This window comes from Haemaphysalis longicornis, unplaced genomic scaffold, assembly GCF_048455015.1.
Source record: "Haemaphysalis longicornis isolate Haplotype H1 unplaced genomic scaffold, Haemaphysalis longicornis Haplotype H1 scaffold_9, whole genome shotgun sequence".
NCBI lineage: Eukaryota > Metazoa > Arthropoda > Arachnida > Ixodida > Ixodidae > Haemaphysalis > Haemaphysalis longicornis.
In genome coordinates this window covers 6,791,570-6,813,577 of record NW_027526460.1, presented here as the reverse complement: position 1 = coordinate 6,813,577, position 22,008 = coordinate 6,791,570, and positions in this window count along the sequence as shown.

Sequence of the window (22,008 nt, the reverse complement as noted above, 5' to 3'; positions counted from 1 at the left end):
AATTTTTTTTTTTGCATATCGGATGTTTATGTTCCGAAATAACGTTTATACAGCCGGAGGGTATTGTATACTCTCTGTAAATGCGCTGCCCAAATTTTCCCATTTTCGTCAGGAAATCTTCTGTGTAAGTTCTATTCGTTTCGAACTCCTCTTTCGTGAAGTTTTAGAGCACCTTTGTACCACATTTTAACCTCCTAGCTCCAATAGTTTTACAAATATAAACGTTTTCTTTTTTTTCGGCGTGGTGGTGGCCGCGTTGAGTCAAACCTGGTGTCACTGCAAGTAAAACAAACCTAGCAAACTTACGCGGCCGTGTGGCCCCTTAATGGTCAAACTAACGTTATCGCGGTGCTGTTCCGATAGTTTGACAAGTTAAATCAGCTCGCTAGGCACACTTTTCGTCATGTTACAGCCAAAAGTCCTATTTGGCGAAGCCGCCTCTGCAAAATCGCAGAATAGCAAGTAATTCACCCGGTGGGGCCTCAAAAGAGTGGAAATAGGTTAAAAAACTGTTCCTCTGCATCGCAGAAACACTTACAAACGAGGAAAAGCCGTATAATAACGGCACTCGTCGAAACCCGATCTAAACAACTCGCAGTAATTGCAAGCCTAACTGGCTAAGCCAGAGGGGTTCAATCTGGGAAAAAAAAAAAAAAAAAAAGATTTTTCGCGAGTCAGGATCAAAGATGGCCAGCAAACCTAAAGAAACCTTCCGCAGCATCGGACACTAAGTTACGAAAGGGGAAAAAAACCTTAATAAGTTGTGCGCTACGTCGAAAACGCCATGCCCATACCGGGCTACGAATATGACGACTGGCCAGGGTGACTCAGGTATAATCGCTAAAATTTGAATAACTGGACAACCCCTGAGCAAGAGAAAAGTACAACCACTTGCTGTGACCGCCCGAACAAGGGCTGTTATGTAGAGAATACGGAAATAGAGTCTTTGCACCCTTATTGTGGTTCCAATGTTTCCGGAATTTAGAGAGCACAGGGTCGTGTAACTTTTGCGCATCCCTGCAAAAGGTCACCGTTGTTGGCATAGCACGCGATAAATATTTTTTAGGCTTGTTATAAAAAGGGGAGTAAGGACCCTAATACGACTTCAGCGGCCTTTTTGGCCGGCTGGGCATCAAACTAGCAATTTTTTTCGTAGCTATACACTTGAGCATGGCAGGGGCTTACGTTTCGAACGGCCAGATCTCAGTAGACCTGTTCAGTAAGCCAGCGTCTCAACTTATTCTTTCAAAACCGCGCGTATAAAAAGCAAAACAGACAAAAACTGGCTCAGTATCACTGCAGGCGTGTCCAGCAACGTCGTCCGCGCTAAACTTCTCTCGATTTCTCTCTGTTTTTCGTCGGGCTCTGTGTCGTACCCATGCAGGTATGGAGTGCTGCCTGCTCCTGAAGTATCCATCATCCCGGGTACCTAAGAGGCTACACCAGAAAAGGTTCAACCATGCCAGGAAGGCTCGCCAAGAAGGCTCTTAGGGACACAAACAGCATGATCGGGACACTCTGGTGTTGTAGTTGGCCGTCACCTCCCATGACTAAACAACTTAACTCTCGGCCCTCAGTCCCCAGTAGCTGTAGAGCACCTGTCCACGGCGGCGGTCAGGCCAGTGATACAGCAGAGGGCGCTCAGAATATCTGGGTCCGGACAGGCCGCCTTTGGAACTTGACCCTGGCAGCGGTCAACGCGCGTACCTTGTCTAGTGAGGGAAGCTTAGCTGTGCTACTAGAGGAGCTCTCGAATATTAGGTGGGATACCATAGCGTTAAGCGAAGTTGCAGGACAGGAGGAGGTTTCATGGAGTCCGCTAGTGGGCATATTTTGTACTACAGTGGACCCCAATAGAAGAACGAACACGGGGTGGGATTTTTAATCCAAAGAGAAATCGCAGGAAACGTTGAGGAGTTTTTTAACATTAGCGACAGAATCGTAGCTGCTATGATTACGCTAAACAAGCGATACAGGTTAACGATAGTACAAACCTATGCGCCAAAAACTAGCTATGATGGTGAAGCCGTAGATAGCTTCTACGGGGACGTCGAATCAGCAATGAAGAAGGTAATAACGCAGCTCACGATTGTGATGGGAGATTTTAACGCAAAGGTCGGTAAGAAGCAAATGGGAGAAAGGTCAGAGGGAAACTTCGGAATGGATAATCGCAACAGTTGAGGAGATACACTGATGAGATTTGCAGAAAGAAATAATCTCAGGTTAATGAACACGTTCTTCTACAAACGACAGATTAGGAAATGGACATGAAAAAGTCGTCTCGATGGTACAACAAAAAGCGAAATTGACTTCGTTTTAAGTGACAACCCGGATAGTGCGCAAGACATAGAGGTGCGAAGCAGTGTTCGGATGAGCGATGACAGGATGGTTAGATACAAGCTATGGCTGATTCTCAAAAGAGAAGGAAGGAAACTCGTGAAAACTAAGAAACCCTGAGTCATTCAGAGCAAGACCTCAGGAGTTTAAAATAATTCTTCAAAACGAATTCGCGCTTCTGAACGAGCAGCATGAGGTCAGTGTATACAGGCTAGATGACCGCCTAACATCGGCAAGTACTCCCAAATAATCAAAAGTGAGCTACCTCTGCCGCTCAAAAGAAAAATCTACAACCAGTTCATACGGCCGGTGATGACATGCGGAGCTGAAGCTTGGCGCCTTACTAAGCAACTAGAAAGCAAACTTAGGTTTATTCAACCGGCCATGGAACGAATAAGGTTAGGAATAACACTCAGGGACAGGAAACGAGCTTCGTGGATCAGGGAACAAACTCGAGTAGATGATATCATAGTTCAAATAAAGAAAAACAAATGTACTTGGGCTGGCCATGTAGTGAGACAAACCGATAAACGGCCGACAATTATGGCAACAGAGTGGATACTATGAGATGGGTGTAGAAGAAGGATGAAATAAAAAATTTGGGGAGGGGGGGGGGGGGTAAACTGTGGGCTCGAGCAGCGCAGGACAGGGGTGGTTGGAGGCCAATGAAAGAGGCCTTCACCCTGCAGTGGACCTGAGTAGGCCGATGATGATGATGACGACGATGATGATGGTGGTGGTGGTGATGGTGGTGACGACGATGACGATGACGATGGTAATGATATTGTTGTTGTTTGTTCGTTTATTTAATAGCCTCAAGGCTTAGTAGACACCAAGCGGGTCCGATCTATATCCAGGAAACTAGGTTGGCCTCCCGGATATAGTCCAGTAGGGAACGGTAGGCAGGACCATGGAGCCACCGATGGTAATGCGTGTCTTGCCGCAAATTTAGGCCTGCTGCCATCAAACATTTTCTTCTAATGTCCTTAGTTCCAGGGCATGTCCATAGTAGGTGGTGAAGGTCTGCCGGAACCGTTTCCTCACAGCAGGTTGGACATTTCACATGTCCTCGGTAGTCCCCTTTCCATCCACTCGTGCGGGCAGGAGTAAGAGCCACGCCCAGTCGGATCCTTCGTAGTACAACCTCCTCCATCATGGTAAGATTGAGGGGGAGGAGAACCGAACACGGAGGTATGAGAGCACGCGTTCGGCGTCGAAGGTCCTCCTTGGCAGCCATTCTTGTGGCCCATGGGTCACTTGGGAGCTGGGCGGGGGATGATGGGGCCGGGCAGTTGTGTGACAGGAAGTCAGCCCGTTCATTTCCTGCAATACTGGCGTGACCGGGAACCCATGACACAACCACTTTGGATGGCATTTTGCTGTGGAGCTGGTGGATGCGTTGGCAGATGATGGGGGTCTGCGCAACCTGTTTCAAATAGTGGACCACTTGCGTAGAGTCGGTACGAAGATTGATGGTATTCAAGTCTTCATTGGAAGCGGCTGCACATAGTAGGGCGTCGTGGATAGCCTGTAATTCCAGCAGGATTGGGGTGCATGTGGCAGAGGCGTAGGGAATACTGCCTTCGATGCTGGGATTAGTGGGGCTGGTCCACGCAGTGACTCCATGCGTTCCTGTGCATGAAGCGTCGGTGTATAGGAGGCATTGATCGTCTGGTCCCGGGTGATTTGGGAGGGGAGAGAGCTGCGCTTTACCCTCCTTGGTCCGCCTTCTCTGCAGATGGCTTGTTTTGTTGGAGGTTATAATCGTATAACCCCAGGGTGGAAGCTCATCCTGACTTTCCGGAGGTGCCAAGTTGCCCGGGTTGAAGTGGTCGTACAGTGCATGGCCGTTCTGCAGATATGCATACTTTGACAGTCGCACAGCTCGGCGTTGATTTATGAGCTCGTCAATTGTGTTGAGCTGAGCTTGTTCCTGAAGGACCGGTATCGGGGTGATGCGAGGGAGACCGGTGATGGCTCGCATGGCTTCTCTATTAATAGCTTCCAGTTTAGCATGTTGGGATACGGTTAGGCGCTGAAACTGGGCTTCATAAACCAATCGTGGTTGGAGCACAGCGCACGCCAGCCTACGAGCGACCTCAGTTCTTGCACCGCCCGCTTTTGGCGCAATGCGGCGGATCAGGCGAATGGTATTTGCCGCCGTTTGCCTCACTGCTTTCAGCCATGCTGTAGCGGTACCAGCCTGGTGAATATGCAGGCCCAGAATACGGAGCTCTGTTGCTTCAGCAAGCTGATGAGCGCCTATGCGTATAGATGGAAGGTGGACGGCGAGCTTCTTGCGGCCAGTTTTGTTAGCGACTGTCATGTACTTCGTCTTCTCGGCGGATACAGTTAGACCAACCTTCGCTGCAAATGCCTGGATAACTTCAAGAGCCTTCTGCAGCGCTGTATACTGCATCTGTACGTTTTTGTGCGTCGACCATACTGTGACATCATCCGCGTAGATGAGGAAGCGTGTGTGCTGCACAGTGTCGAGCTGCCACGCTAAGTGAATAAATACAATGTTAAAGAGTATTGGTGACAGCACAGCTCCCTGGGGGACGCCACGCACTGAGTGAAACAGTCCTACTGGCTTCCCTTCTACACGGACAGCGAATGTACGGTTTTTTAAAAAGGCGGCCACGTAATCAACCACACGACGTGGCAGGCCCAACTCAAGCATAGCACGTATGATAGCGTCGTGGGATAGATTATCATACGCCTTCGAAATATCAGTTGCCAGTATTGTACGAGTGGCTTCTGGGCGTATTATTAGTTCGCTATTGCTGCGACGTTGGTGGCTATTGTTATTATTGATATCGTTATTATTAATATGGCGGCGATGATGTCGTTGGTGTCGTGAGAATGCAGATGGATCATGGTGGTGACCTGTTACGTGGTGTGGTGCCACCAGCATTTCCGGTGCTCCTGTAGTACTCATGTTCTCAGGCGTTGTGGCGGTGAGGCTAATAAAGCGACACGCCGTTCCCTCATCGTTCCTACCCGACAATTAACCATGAGCGCACAGTTGTCTTTGTCGGAAACCTGCCAACTGGATCATGACCAGCGTCGTCTGCAAGAGCGTTGTGAGCTTCCCGCTTACGGCTAAGCATCAGATTGACCTCTAAAACTCGCTTTATATGTACAAATAACATGTCGAAGGAGGCAAACTAGTCAGGAGAAAATTGCTGCAAGAAAGGGAAGAGCTTACGAGGGCCTGTTGTAAAGTAACATATCGGTTAAAGCTACAACTAATAGTCCGTGGATATGGTAAATCATATTGAGTTGATATATCGGCGCAATCGTACTTAGAATTATTTTCCAGGAGGCTCTGCCTCCAAACCCCTCATCTTTCTATGCTATTATACGTCTACACACTAGGTTTGTCGGATCTTTCGGCTCGGGAGGGAGTAAAAATACTCAAGAAACCAGACCACTACCCAGCTTATCTAACAGCGCGCTGGCTTTTACCCGAAATAATAATAAAAAAGAAAGAATATGGGGGGATTTTTATTTTGGCATCTTTAAACTGCGTAATACCGCGCGTTCTACGGGGTCATAGTTTTCCACAGTGCGGTTTGAGTTCCATTGAACGTTTCGCGTAAAAACCTAGCGTGGTATGAGCGACATCCGTATCTGCATCCAGCAAAATGATTCCGCACTACTGGAACTGTACCGGGAAAAAAACGTTTTGCGCGGTATCACACAGCTGTTGGGATACGTGCGAGTGGAAAAGTACTCTAACGCACAAGAGTTGCCCATGTGTCACCGTATTTTTTTTTCGTCGCATTCTTGGGAGGGGGGGGGGGTGCATGGACGCAACAGCTGGCGCCCAATTGTAGCGGAATGCTAAGCACCGTGCTTGACGTGAGATTATTTCCTGGAAGGCCTAGCCCATTCGTCGAAACATCGCAGAATGCTATTAAACGGCACTGCAACCCGAGGTTTACACCGCACTCGAGACGGAGTGGGCAGACAGATTTGTGAAATTGAGACACCTGTCTGTGTTTGTGGGCGATAGCTAAGACTAACGAAGCAAAACTGAAGAGAGGAAGAGAAAAAAAAATGGCCGTTGCGAAAAAAAAATATTTTAACCGATTCAAATTATTTAACCGATTTAATTATTAATCCTACTAAGACTAAACTTATGATCTTTAGAAGCAGCCAGAAAGTGTTGGGTATGTTGCCAGAATTATAACTTGGCTCTAATCTTATCGTATCGTGCGACTGCGTTCAATTTCTTGGTATAATTCTTGACACTAACCTTAAGTTTACTTCTCACGTCGATCATATCAGAAAAAAATAGCCTTTGGCATCCGGGCATTGCTGAAGGCACGACCGTTCTTTCCAACCAAGGCTTTGTTATCACTTTACTTCGCTTTCATGCACAGCCATATCAACTATGGAATCACTGCTTGGGGTAACACATATCACACCCACCTATCATCCATTAAGCACATTCAAAATCAAGCCATCCGTATCATTACTAGCAGCCCTCGCCACTCAAGTGCGTCACCTCTACTTCGCGAAAATTCAGTTTTATCTGCCACAGCATTGTTCGATTATAACTTAGGTATTTTCTTTTCAGACTACTCAACAACCAATAATGTTTCCAATTTCTTGACGTGGGTACTTTAGTGAATCATAACAATACTAGATTTGCCTTAAATAACAACTTGTTGTTACCTAAGGTAAAAACTAATTATGGCCAGCAAACATTTCATTTTGCCGCCATTAATCTCTGGAACCGCCTACCACTTAACATTAAGTCTTCACTATCTATCGCAGCTTTTAAAAAATATCTAAAATATCTTCTTCTAACCTGATATGTTTCCTAATTTCTTGGTTTTTCTGGTTTGACTTTCGTCATTTGCTTGCGCAGTAGTTTTTTGTGTGCTTTTGTAAACCGTTAGTGTTTAATTGTGTATAATGATAATTTGCTTTTTGAATGCCTTTTTTATGTACATAGCTTAATATTTTCGTAAACTCTATATAAAAACCATGCAATACATGTTATGCTTATTCGTTTCCTTCACATGTTTTATTGTACTTGTTTTCGCTTCCACTGTTGCTTCTGTAACCTTTTTCGCGTACTTCATCATCGAGGGTCCCAGTGCAGTCGCTGACTTCGGGACCTTCGTCTGTAAAATTTTTTGTAACCGTTTTCTTTTGATGAATGAATAAACTTCAACTTCAACTTCAAAAGGGCAACGCCAGAAAGGAGTGGGAAGGCAATGCCCATAGAGGAGGAATAATCAAGCGTCAGGGGAAATGGAGGTTGCAGTACAGCTGTAATGTGATATCTTATCAAAGGCGAAAGCTTGAGTGCCCATTGCCCACGTTGTTGTACTTGTACGGTTGAGAAAGCGGCCACCGCTGTTAAAACACCTTTCTGTTCCTGTAAGCATTTAACTCGGGTCTCCAAACCACAGCGCGTTGCCAGAGTTAGAACAACAGAGAGAGAGAGAGAGAGAGAGAGAGAGAGAGAGAGAGAGAGAGAGAGAGAGAGAGAGAGAGAGAGAGAGAGAGAGAGAGAGAGAGAATATAAATGTTTATTGCGGAAAGCAACCGGGAGAGGAGCCCTCCGTCCAGGACCCCTTGAGCTCTTCCTGCCTCAACAGCCCTCAACACCAGCAGGTGCTGAAAGTCGCCGTTGGAGCTCGTCAGAGCTCTCTCCCAAAGCTCGTAAGAAGAAGGGAAGGGATTGTGCGATTGCACTGGATTCCGGGAAAGCTGCGGTCTGTGTAGCCAAACTGCCTGTTGAATTTCGCGCCAAAAAAACCGTGAAACAAGAGCGAAGAAAGAGACGCCAACATGGTGTAGCCGTAAAAGAGCCTGTCGAAGTAATTCGCGCCAAAATACGAAGAAATGAAAGCGAAGAAAGGGGCGCGATTGCGATGTAGCAAAAAAGAAGTCACTGATAAGTATCGCCAGGCTTTAGCCACTTTCGCCTTCGAACCACGTCAGCAGACTTATGTGCCACGAGGGATTTTTTTTTTCTCCTTTAACGACATCGTTACTTGGATCATTGTGCTCAGACTCCACCGCGATCAGAAAGCCCTACAGACAATTATGTTGCCCTCTATTAAACCGCCCAGGTGGTAGCGCCCGTGGACGGCCTCACGAGTGACTTACTATCGATGGCGCAAGCTGGTCTCCGTCTGGCGTCATAAGCAGCAACATTGGGCTCGGAAACATGAACGCATGCAGCACTAAATTCAGTGACACACTCAGCGGCAAGTAATGCCCTCTATTAACTCATCATCACAATTGCTGGCCACGTTGATTGAGGCCAATCCTAAATTATATTTTCCGCGTGTTTTAAGGGCATATTCGAGTGTACATTCAATTTGCAGTGTGCATTCACTAAATTCATAGGTTTTTATTTATCGACTGTACTTTTTTTTTCGAGAGAGAAGAGCTTGCTCGGCTATAACCTGTCCAAGTTTGTCATCGGTATGAGCGTGCATATATTTAATATACACGACACGGTACCTTTATCTATTAGAGGTATTTCTAAAATGAGGCGCAAAGCCAAAGCGCTTTTAGACACACAGATGTTTTCAAGTTTTTTCGTGTGTTTAGCACGTCAGGTACAACATTCAGTTCAGCCCGCAGACCAAGTTCGAAGCCCTCCCCGTGAAATATAATCTGGGCTCCGTTGAGAAATTCGAGTAAGGTATTAAATATGGCGGGAGATCTAAATTAACGTACGCGTGTTGCTGATATGCGAGGAGATACCACGCAGCTCTCAAAGCATAAAGGTACTATTTGTAACATACGAAATTTCTTGGGCAGTCCAAACTGTTCATCTAGCTCTTGCATCACCTTTCGTCAGCGAATACACTAGCTTTATTCTTACATGTGTACGAGATTTCGGCGCACGTTAAAGATCCCCTGCAGGTGGTCAAAATTAATCCGCAGTCCTCCACTACGGCGCGCCTCATCGCCTGCGTTGCGTCGGCGCGTTAAACCCTACAATCAATCAAGCTTTATTCTTGCATGAAGTCGCAGCGCTCGTTTTACGCCAACTATTCCCTACCGGTGCGTTCGGCTCACGCGGCGCTTTGCTTCGTAGCGGCAGGTGCTGTTGGGTATAGAACCACGGACGCTGAGAGGACCGTGAATGAACTTGGGGCTTTCTTTACCCGCGCGAACATTGCGAACACTGAGGGAAATGCCCCCCCTTTTTTCTTCCCTTTGCAGTACTTATAAGAACTCTATGACTCCTGACGCCGTTTACGTCCATAAGTGACGTCGCTTATGTCCGAAGTCGGCGTCGTATAGTTAGGCATCCTCATGTATAGCTTCCTTTAAGACACGCAGCTTTTTCTTTATCTACTCTCGCGGCGGCTGGGATGTAGCGCGCAGAAAACGAGATGGCAGACACAACTTACGGGGGTATTGACAATGAGGACGCTCCGCCTAGGCCATTGTTCTTGGGGGTGCGCACAGCATCAGTTTCACGCTCTATTTGGCACTTGCTCGGTGGACAGGCATCGCTTACACGCGTGCTGATTGATTATCGCGCAAATGTTACTTATCTGCAGCGGACTGCTTTACGACACTATATACAGGATGATCAAAATTAAGTCGACAGGTTTTTTTTAATTAGTCTTATAGATTTACGTGAAGACCACCTCTACAGTGAGGTTATGCGCCCAGGAAGGACACATAAAATTAGGGGGTAATTATTGATGTCGGTGGCTTAATTAACTAAAATTGAATAATTAAATGTTTAGTGGCTGAAGTATGTAGGCATGTTTGTAATGAAAAGTTGGGCGCAATCGTGTTTCTACGCAGTTTCATTTGGCAGAATTCTTCCAGCGCATCCGTCCTCCGAGATATAGAACTGCGAAGTTTAATTGCCGTTCGCATGATTACGCATGCTAGTCAGCGAAGACCGGCGGGAAGCTCCTCCCTTTTGTGACGTGCCTGCTGTGTACAGGGTTTAGTTTGACAACGGGATGGAGTCGTAGGTAAAAGTGATAACTGGCACTCTTTTAGTCTTGGCTGTCGTTATCGCAATCTGCAGTACTCGGAACAGAACAAAGGGGAGGAGCTTTGCACCGGTCTTCGCGGTCCAGCATGCGTTATCATGCGAAGGGCAATTAAACTTCGCAGTTATAGATCTCAGAGTATGTATGCGCCAGAAGAATTCTGCCAAGTGAAACTGCGTAGAAATACGATTGCGTACAACTTTTCAATACAAACAAGCCTGCTTACTTCAGCCACTAAAAAGTCAGTTATTCAATTTTATTTAATTAGGCCACTGACGTTAATAATTACCCCCTAATTATGTGTCCCCCAGGGCGTATAACCTCACTGTAGAGGTGGTCTTCACATAAATCTAAGCGCCTAATTTTAAAAGAACCTGTCGACTTAATCTCGATCACCCTTCATATGGCGCTTCTCTTGGGCGTTTCATCCGTAATAAATAAAAGAAGGGTTCAGACTGCGCAAGAACAGACAACGAATGGAAGCAAAAAGCAGACGGGACAACTGCACAGTTGTAAAAATGAGAGGATACCCTCGTGTGGGGATGACCAGAGAGACGTCCATTTCAAACAGGCTCGTTGAACACGTGGTCCTGTAGTTGAGGGCAGCGTGTACCGAACCAGCCACGTCATTCGCCGACTCACCCGTTACACGCCCACTCCGACAAGTAGCCGGAGCTGTTGCAACTGGGAAGTAATCAGTGCTTGCAGGCAGACATAATTGCTGCTGACCCTGCCTCCTTGGCGACTGCATCTGTTAAGCCGTGGGAAGAGGTGCGGCAAAAGAATGAGGGATCAGGCTGACTCAGCGTACATTAATTTCAGTTTATCAGCGTTCTCCTTGTTGGAAGGATGCGAGAAGGGGGTGGGGCGTAAATTATACTGAAATAATTTCACAAAAACTGTATTTTTTTATTTATCTCTGTGATGTTTCATACCGCTCGAACGTCTACGGGCGCCAATAGAGTAGTCGAGTAGAGGTTCAATCCTAAGTGGTCGTATCGAATGTATGCAATATTTCTTCCTGTACACCCTGATCCCCAGGCGTACACAAGAAGGGGTGTGGGGAGGGGCAGGAGAAGGTGGAATGAACGAGGGCACGGACACTTCCTGGCATCAAAAACACCTACTTTCACTTTTTTTTTTCTGTTGCAAGCGATTCAACAAGCCATAGACGGCTTCGACGTCTGCTCTCCCCACAGTGATCAGTCATTTTACAGTACCTATGAATAATAAAATTTCAGAAAACAATCTAGCGCGTATGTGCGTATACGTAGACCTACTGCGTGCCGAAGCTTTTTTTTTTATTTTTTTATATATATTATATTACCTCCTGATCTTCGTGCCCTCCCTCGATTTCTTTTTGTGTGTGCCTCCCACCTCCCGGAAATTTATTCTTGCATATACGCCATTGCCACTATCCGATGCTAATTCTACACCATTGCACAGCGCCCTTTTGTACCTTATCCTATGTTCTCAATTCTTTTGTTTCTTATACCATCCTCATTTTATTTTAAATGCTATTTTATGCAATAAGGGGTTACCATTTTGCCTGAAACCACCCTGACCCACTCTTTCCCATTCTATTCCACTTTATTTGGCACACAGCACCTTTCTCCATCCCATTGTAACGCAACGCATACCAGGCTTTCCTGTGTATGCATGCCGAAGCTTCTATCGTATCCTATACTATTATATTCTGCGTATTTTACCTATCCTATACCCGCATAACTTATCCTAATCGGCTCTACACTTTCATACCCCAGTCTACTCTGTCTTGTACTGTACCTATCCAATACTATCATATTTATTTATTTATTTATTTATTTATTTATTTATTTATTTATTTATTTATTTATTTATTTATTTATTTATTTATTTATTTGTTTGTTTGTTTGTTTGTTTGTTTGTAAAATTTGGTATGAGCACTGAAGGGGGAAGAAAATGATAAAATAATACAAAAGTGACAGAATTAAGGTGCGTAATGACAGCAATACGAAATGGTTTCAATAAAATGCTAGTTTTAAAGCCAAGTTGCTAATTAACAGTGTACAGCAAACATAGTTTTCGATCAAACAAGAAAGCTAGAACAAACAGCCGAACACAACAAACTAGATTTCGGATTTTATTTATGCAGCAAGAACAGTGGTTTATGGGAATTGGTGAGAAGGCAATTTAAACATTACAAATGTTCAAATAGCTCCCGTAAAGTGAAGAAGCCGTACTATAAAAACGCTGAAAAAAATATAATGCCGATTCACGTGGGTAACAAACATTTAATTTTAGCTTGTTAGCAGAGATGCAATGCGCTTGCACAAATTGATCAAGCAGCACTAAAAATATCCAGTTCAACAATGCTAGTACGCATGATTACGAAAAGGTATTAACGGATATGAAAACAATAATGTTAAGAAGATTAACCCATAGGACATCGTCCCGGGAAATGCCGGCAAGTTGTGTTTCGCTAGTACCAAAACTGCGATACGAACTTCAGGGGTTATGTAATCTCTTGGGCATACATGTCGGTGTTTCGAAGGTGAAATTTAAAGGAGAGGGTTTCTGTAAATATATTTGGGTGACAAACATAAGCCACTAACAAAATGACGAAGTCCGAAAGATCGCAGGAAATTTTCAACTGTTACTTCAATTACACTATAGCAGCGGCCATATTTGCGAAATATGAATTGATACTCCCGGTTTTTAATGGGTGTAATGATAAAGCTTAGAGAATTTCTTATGTGGGGGCCATAGGTTGGACAGTTATAACCGGCCTGGGCCGTATGTACACACTACATAAGCTAAGTTATAAACGTTTCCCGGACAGTTTTGAAAATTTCGCCACACACAACCCAAACTTGTAGAAGCTTTAGCGTAAATGACAGCGATGAGCATGAGCGAGGAAAGGTTAGGGGGTTAGATGAACGCCGAGATACTTTTAAGATGGAGCTTCAGATACAGGAACGTTGTTCAGGACATAACAAAAGAGCATTTTATCGTTTACGTCTGAAACAACTAAAGTTACATCTTGACAGGTTAAAGGTCCTGTGTTACGTCTCGCATCATTTTTGAAATGTTTTCGATCCTTTCGAAGAGTAATGTGCCCTTCGACATTAATGATCGCTCGGTAGGTAATGGAGTAGTGAGCGAACAGTTCTCACTTGTGCAAATTAAAAAAAAGCAGAGACGAAGCACCTTACCTCGCAAACTCCTGATGAAACAAAGCAACGGCAAGAAGAAATGACATTAGTCACTGTTATCTAAGCTTATGCAATGTTATCGTATCGAATGTTATGTTATCATGAAGACTTGCTTTCACTTTGTTAGATAAAGCGTGAAGGGCATAAAATCTCGATAAAAATGCCACAAAAACTGCCGCGCACGAGCACCACTTCGTAGTTTCAACGGAATGCAAGCGCTTTGCAGCAAATTTACCAAATTATTAACGCTTCTTCTTCATTCCCTTTCTCTGTTTGTGCAATTACTGTTTACAACTAGCCCGGCTACGGAGCCTTTTATGGCCTCATCACTGGCGCCTCTCCGAAGCAGTCAAAGAAGAAAAACTCGGAGCCGAAGAAAATTATGACACGCAGTAGGTGCGTGGGAAGTTGCAGGTTTCTTTTGGGAGCCGAAGCCCGGCGAAGCAACAAGGACTGTCCAGAATTGGCTTCGCTCCGCTGTCGAGGGGCGCCATTGAAAGCCCGTAATTACGGCTCTCGTCGATTCTTCCTGTTGACGGCGGCTGGGAATAAGCCAGGCTGCGGCGCGGCAGCACTTACAGCGAAGCCTCACGAGAGAAAGCTTTCTCACCCTCTTCTTGGCCGGGAAATCGACACCTCCTTCAAATGTTGCCTTCTCGGGGCTTTCCCGGGCTTTGTAACTCTGCCGGACCACCCTGTACGACGCACCGCCGTCCCCATACCACACGACCGCCACCTGCTAACGGATGCAGGTTGCCGGTTTTCTCAGATCTCCCCTGGTCTTCTGGGAACCGTTCTCTTGGATGTGTCATAGCGCTCACGTTTCTCCCCCAGAAAGAAACGTCCTTTTAAAGCCTCTGATACAAAGCCTTGGTAATGTGGCACTGGTGGCAGCACAGCTATACTTCAGGTAGATGGGACTTAAATAATATTGCGACTTGGTGAGTTCCTGCCATGATATGGAAAAAAAAAATTAGACATGCCCCTAGCTTATTCCACAAGAGTGCTCCCGAATTCCTCTCACGTACGTGTTTGGATATCCTGGAATGTACATGCTAACGTATTATTTTGCTTGTGTTTGACTTTTTATTGGTTTTGTTGGCTTCTGTTTATCAATTCAGCCTATAATTGCAATCACATACGTAACAAATTTATGTTCAATCTTTTGATAGCGATTTGTTCCTTTCGATACTGCTACTAGGTTTTGCAAGACTTTATTCGTGTTTGTGTGTGTGCGTGGGAGGGGGTATTCATTCCCAGTTGCTTGTTGGAATGCCATCCCACGGTGACGTAACTTCGCTGTGCCGTACTGTTACCCGCCGCAACTGGCTCAGTGGCCACGGGACACTGAGACTGACTAAGCGGGTCCGGTTTCTTGCCTCTCTGGTTGTTTTTACAGCGGAGCCCTATAAGGCTAGATTACCATATAATTTTTCGGTCAGTGAACGAAAACTCCCGTAGCTTCGACGCACATATGCCGCCATCTATGAGGCGGCGGAGCAAACCAGTAAGGCAGGTGCTGACACCTGGTGGAGCAAGAGACAGCTACGAAGCCACTCAATACTACATAGCGCTCTGCACTCGGTGCGGTGATCACTTCTGCCACCAGGAGGAGAGGAGCACCGGCTGCGTCGGCAATGGTGTGTGCTAGCGTCAGGCAATCTTTGATGGCTCGTTCGTTAACTAGTATACCAAAGGAGGCAGTGTTCCTGTTGCAGAAAGCAGCGTCGGCGTAGATGACGTTTTTAGGAGCGAAGTCCCGTAGGGGCTGCGGCTGTTGTCGTCTCCTGTCGTCGTCGTCGTCGTCGTCGTCGTCGTAATCGTCGTCGTAATCCTGGTTTCATGTAGTCGCGGTACTAAAACACCGGGAATCTCGCTTACGCCTCGCACTAGTACGTAGCGCGTAGTAAAAAAAAAAAAAAAAAAACAGCGGGACACCCGTTTACGCCTCGCGCTAGAGAGCTCCGTGCTTCAAGGGTAAGAGACGTTTACAGCACAGCTGTATAGCTCTACCCCCTAACGGTTTCATCTCCGCGGGCGAAAACGTCAAGACGCCAATACGCTTACACACTGCATGCTTCTCCCCTGCACAGGTTTCACATTAGTGGAGATGGCCCGGGATTTTCTTTTTTTCTCCTGGCAATAAGGTATGGGCAGCACAAAAACGAAAACCTCCAAATAGTCGCTGATTTCAGAAAGGCCATGCAGAATATCATAAATGGAAGAATTCACAAACGTCTTAAAAGACCAGAACCAAAAACACCGAATCAGTTCCGCCGCATTATCCTGAGTCCAGGACACGAGGAGCTGGAGGGAAAGGAGAGGGCCGACCAGGCTACGGTGGGATCTCACAAACGGCGCGTCTAACAGTCCTAGCGTTCTGGAGCACCTCCCAAGCGGCTTTGAAGAATGCCTCACCATCCAAAGAGGCGCACGAGCCCTTTTTTCCCACCCGGACAACAACCTCTCTGGCGTGGAAGCTCAAACACTGAGACGAACACAGACAACCAAACAAATCCCAGCTATCCAAAATGTTCCCTCAAACACACACAAACATACGCAATATCAACTTATTTCGTGCAACATGGGCCTACCCTACCACCTGGCCTTCAGTAAACACCACCAATAATACGGTCGCGTTGGGGCACGCAGCTCTGCCCAGCTTCGACTTTGACATTCAGAGGGGCTTGATTCGTCAAGCCCGGAGAGAAGCAGAAAAGTCTGGGGCCCTGGAGGGAGGGCACCACCCCTACGACAATCGTCACATCAGTTTACATCACATTGACAACAATGTTATTGTGACCGCCGTTACAAAGCGGGTTAGGGACGATTGTTGGCTAATGAAGCCTTTACAAGTTTTCTTACCACGACGTTTACAGCACTTCTGGTCATCCACCTTCGCAGTGAACGATGACCTCTAATTTTTCTAGTCGGGGCTAATGTAAACAACGCCCATGTGCATGACATTTCTACACACGTTAAAGATCCTTGCCCGGTCTAAATTAATCCGCAGCCGTCCACAACGCCAAGCGTCAGAGATCAGGCGCAGCTAAATTCAGCGCAATAAAATCGATTCAACGCGCACGCTCGGGCTCCTAGCACGAACAGTCGATGCGGCCAAGCGAAATCTTCGCGTTCCCCTGGTTTTTTTTTTTTTCTTGAGCCTCGTTATTATGGTTACGCGCTGCGTTGTGGCCTCTCCTCCTCGACCAAGGGGGCCGTCCGTGACCTTGAGAGATCGCTGACCGAACGTGAGAGGTCCTGTTCCGCATTGTTCTGGCGCGCATTGTCTTGCCCCAGCAAATCACCCGGAGGCCAAACAGGCATCGTTCCAGGCGGTCGCTTACGTGTTCTACGGACGTCATTCCCTCGCGGAGAAGTACCTCGGGCATTCCTCCTGGATGACCGTCCATAACGGAATCTTCACGGCTTCCCCCGATGTCGAGATCGCTTGGCCCAGGCCATTTCGTGAGCATGCCGGCGTACATCTCCCATTGTTTGCTCATAGAAAAGCCATCGGCATGACTCATGCCTACACCCCCGGTCGTACCCAATGGCACTTTTGTTTATACCTTTAGCTTGCGGTAACCCAGACATCCGCAACAACACGCCTCCCCTTCCACTGGTCTCGCCGTTGACTCGTTCGGGAACGTGAGGCATGCGCTGGTAATCATAGGCAGGTCAACGCCGAAAACAAAGCATCGCCGCTCCTGGCTGCGGTGATCGAAGATTGATGTGACCCGATTCCGAAGAAGGCCGGCGCCGGGGGAGTTTCCCGAACGCTGCATTGAAGGCCGGCTCAACCGGGCACACCCGGCGCTCCCGAACTTAAACGATCAACTTTTGTTCTTCTTTCATTCAACGATGGGGTCATATTACACGAAAACCGGTTGCTTACGAACCATCGCGCCTGGTTGTAGCCCTTCAGTGCCTGGATATTTACGTCGATGACACCCCTGCTCAGGCGCGGCTCGAATGAAGGCGCAGTAGAACGAGGAGTTTATTTTCGTGCTGCTAAATAGCGGCAGCGTCGAGTAACGCGGTCAGCTCGTCTTACATAATAGGCGGGCGAAGCTGTCAACACGGCGTCGGCAGACTGCTGCGCGTGCTGAGCAGACAAAACGAAGAAACTGGAGCAGGCTTGAGCTCTCCACACTGATGTGCCTCCCCTTGTATAACCTTGCCATAATAGGTCTACACAGTCGTACACCCCAGTACTTTTTACACCCAAGTCTGCAACTTAGCCCGCATTACCGCCTCCCTTGCCTGTACAGGCCAGTTGCTTCAGCGTTTCATTTGGATTCATATGTTGGTAAGGTCAAAACGGAAAACACGGAAGTTGTTAAATGTTCGTTTTTTAAACAGTGCGAAACAAATTATGGAGGCAGAAACAAGAACACATACGATGACCTGGCGCTTGTGTCAGCGTGTATATTTCTGTTTCTGTGCGCATTTTTAAGGCTGTGCGTAGAAAAAGACTTCGGTGAAAAGAAAGCTTTTGGACAGCGATGATTCTGGGAACTGGTTTCGTTCAAACGTATTTTAATGAAATGCAGCCCGTGCGGTTAGAAGGACACTTTTTAAGGGGCCATGAAGACAACGTCCAACTTTCTTAAGTTTAAAAGAGCTGATCCCTGGTAATTCACTCAGCTCCATTACAACCACGAAGGCTGTTCTGTAACAGAAAAAAAATCACGCAAGAAATTTTGAAACACTCAAATTCCGCGCTGCAGGGACGTAAAATGGGCGAGAGTGACGTATTATGGGCCAGCACTAAAAACGCAGTTATCAGTTTGTTAACTACACGTTGGCATTCAAGTTATGCGATCAAATGGTGCGGAAGGCCTCACTGCAACCACCCAGTCATGTTTCCTAGCGGTGGCTTACGTCGGAGACCACCAATCGCACAAACAAGATTCTGTGACGTCATCAAAAAATGCCGGAAAGTGGACACTGCCACATCTGTTCTCATCAATATCTTAATTATTTCTTCGAAGTTTTCGATAAAGACGTGCCATCGTTATCGGAAAAAACAGCTTTTTCCATGAACAAAACTTGTATTTTGCCTTCATGGCCCCTTTAAGAGTTGCGAGTGTTTTTATAAGTAAACATTGCGATAGACTGGGAGGCTTTGAAACGCTTACGAATTAACTGAATAGCGCGCCTGCCTCCCATTGGGCCCCCTTGCTAGGTGTTGAGTGGCGAAACACAGGCGGCATTTTTTTTTCTTAATTTATTGGTCGTGCTGTATGTTCCCACGCTTTCTCAATAAAACAACAGCAACTTCAGCAGGATTGGTGGAAAGGTTGGAGGGGAGATGCTACTATCGCTTCCAACAAGATGACTCGCCTCTGCGCGAGGATCAATTCCGATTATGATGTGGGTGCTTCAGTTATTCGAAAAACATGCGCAACCCAGTGGTATTTCAACACTTTGAAGAGTCCACTTATCTGAAAAGGTTAGGAGCCTACTTGCACGTAGAGTCCCCTATGGTTCAAGATTGACAAATAATGAAGAGTTAATATTTTCCCAGATTTAATGTCCCAAGCTATCAAGTCCGCAGTTATTAGTCGGCGCTAAGATTTATTTTTTTACGTCTTGGTCCGCGTTCTCATAGACGGCGTTTTGAGGCGAAAGTCTTAAGTGTCCCATTCTGCGAAAAAAAAATTCGTCGTTGTTGTTGTAGTGGTAGCCCGATCTAGAAAATGGTCCAGAGTAAATAAAAAAATTAGCAGTGGCTTAGTTCTGCCATGCCAGGATATACGTAGCCTGAGGTAAGGTTCAGCTGGTTATTCTTAGGTTTCCTGGTTGTCTAGGATTAGCTGATTACCATGCTTACTGCTGCTAAAACGATTTTCAATCCAATCCAATCCAATTCAATCCAGTCCGGTCCAGTCCAATCCGGTCCGGTCCGGTCCGGTCCGGTCCAGTCACTGCTCCTCGCGCATGCGCAGCACGGCTCTCCAGTAGCCACGCGAAACAGCTATCAAGTGGCTCCGGCGCAGCGTCAGATTTGGCTACTGCGCAACGGATGCGCACAGCTGGGCACGCGCCGGCGCCAGTGCGTCTGCCGCGGCTATGACGTCACACCTCTGGAATGCGCAGACCGGCGAATGTGCAGACCCAATTCTCTACACACCCGTATACTCCGATTGGATTGGATTTCAATCCAACCCAATCAAATTTAATCCATCCCAATCCAAGCCAATCCATCTAAGTCAATCCAAGCCAATCCAATCCGATCCGATCCAAACCAATCAAATGCTCCTCACGCTTGCGCGGAACGACCCTTCAAGGTCCACGCGAAACTGCTCAACCTCGGCCAGTGTAGCTTACGCTGCAAAAAGTACATTCGAGCTTGCATGGGGTATGAGCCCGCGCGCGCACAATAGCAGCCCGGGGCTCTACCAACTGTGCTATCTCCACATGTTGCCAGCAGCGGGAGAAAAGTTGACGCTGTTATTGTTCCTTTCTTCCTGGCACAGTTCGCATGGGGAAGGTTAGGTTCATTTCAGGTTGAGATCGGCCTTGTCACTTCAAAGGCCGTATGTAATAGTCACGAGGCTTTATACCCGCTCACTCCCGGCGTGAGTCCGCGCATCTAGAGCTGTTTTCCCCTTCCATGTTCTTCAGAGCTTGCGTTGAAGCCGCCCGGCAGGCGGGAGTGCTGACCTCGGCGCGTGACGAAAGCCCGTTCGTCGCGGTGCTCTTCCGAGAAGAGACGCGTGCACTTGTCGCACTCGGCGAGCCAAGCGGATCGATACGGCCGAGGGTTCTGACCAGAGCCCCGTGCACACCTCGCTTTGTCCACAATGCGCGGTTCCTGCCCGGTGTCGCTGACCGCCTTATAACTTGCCCCGCCACCCCCGCAAACCTGTCCTCCGCGTGTCCGCGCTGCCGCCTGTGAAGTGGACCCGCTTTGCGACAGTGCTGCTGCGGTTAAAGGGATCTTGTGGGGCCTAGGATGCGGGCGTCACTAAGGCTGCGGTGTGTTGCTAGCATGGGCATAGCTTCTTTTAGGGGGCCCGCGGAAACTGGCGTCACTGTTCTTTTTTTTTCCTGGGGAGCGTTCGCTTTCCCCCTGAGCGGCACGTGTCGCCTTTGTGTCCTTTCCGTTCAGTTCTTGGGTTGTCGTCGCCGTTTCGGCTTCTATGATGTCTTCAGTTCCGGGCACTGCTAGCGGGGACAGCTGGAGCGCGCACCGAAAACCCGGAAATGCGGCTTACAACGCTTTCACATTAAAACGAATAGCGACATGCCTGGATGCTGAATACATTCAAGCATGTTACTTGGCGGGGGCTTGGGGTCGGCGGAAATGCTTAGCTGAAGGCGCTTCCGTTATGTGTCGCACATTCGGCTTACGTGGTTTTTCACTGTGAACTTGTACTAATTCAATTCGTTGTTCTAGTTCTAGAGTCTCCCCACACCCGGCATTGTATATGTCAACGCACGCAAAGTTCAAGGTACGAGTGCTGTCACCTCACAAGCGATTGAAGCAATTTTGCAGGTATACGACGAGCCGATACATACTAATGCTTGTGTGCTAATCCTTTAAAAATACTTTAGTGCCATAGCAGCTATTTAACACACAAGAAAGTACATGCAACCCAATGTTGTTTCTTTCTCATATCGTTTCCGATTGTGCAGCACGCATTTTTTGGAGGAAAAACAAGCGGAAATAACTATGACGGTATAACTTCGTTTATTCTGAGCTGTTGCAGGCTGTTTCTGAAGTCAATTTCGCCTAGTCCAAACCCATTGCGCCAGGGTGAAGAGCGTGAGAATAAAGTGGGATACATTAGGTAAGTTAATTAGTACATTGCTCTCTGGGAGTCGTTTATTTTATGTACATGCCACCTGATGTCGACGTCCCCAGACATACTTCTCTCTGACCCTGTCGTGCAATCTGCATTCCGACCGAACTGCAATGCAACACAGAGTTGGTGGACGTCAATAGGAGAGAGGGCTAATGATATGGCTGTTGCGTCGCCAATCCCTGCATCCTTTCGCACCACCTTTGTTGGTCGCAATCAGTGAATGGGAAGGAGCGCATGCTGACGCGCATAACCATCACCCGATGAAACGAAACAACAGAATCGCCTCGCCAGCACGCACGTCTCAGGCATCGACCGAGTCCCTCGGGGTAATCGCCCGGCTGTTCACCTTCTTCCGAAAGCACAGCGATAGTCATCAGCTGGCTGTCGATCGCCGCCCCGTTCGCGGAACTGCGGACACGATTTGACAATTACGTCGTGCTTGGAACACGTGCAGATGTTTTCGTCGGCGGCCGCCACCCGACCTCCGCTCCGCAGACAACGTGGCGCCGTCCCGTCTGTGGGAACGAGTGACCGCGTTCAGGAAGGAGAGGTCGGGATAGTCCTTTCACCCTTGGCGCCATCAGGAGCAGATTCCATTCCAGAGAGCCATTCAGAAGGCAGGGCCAGACAGACAATTGGGGAAAGCCCTCGAAGGGTTGC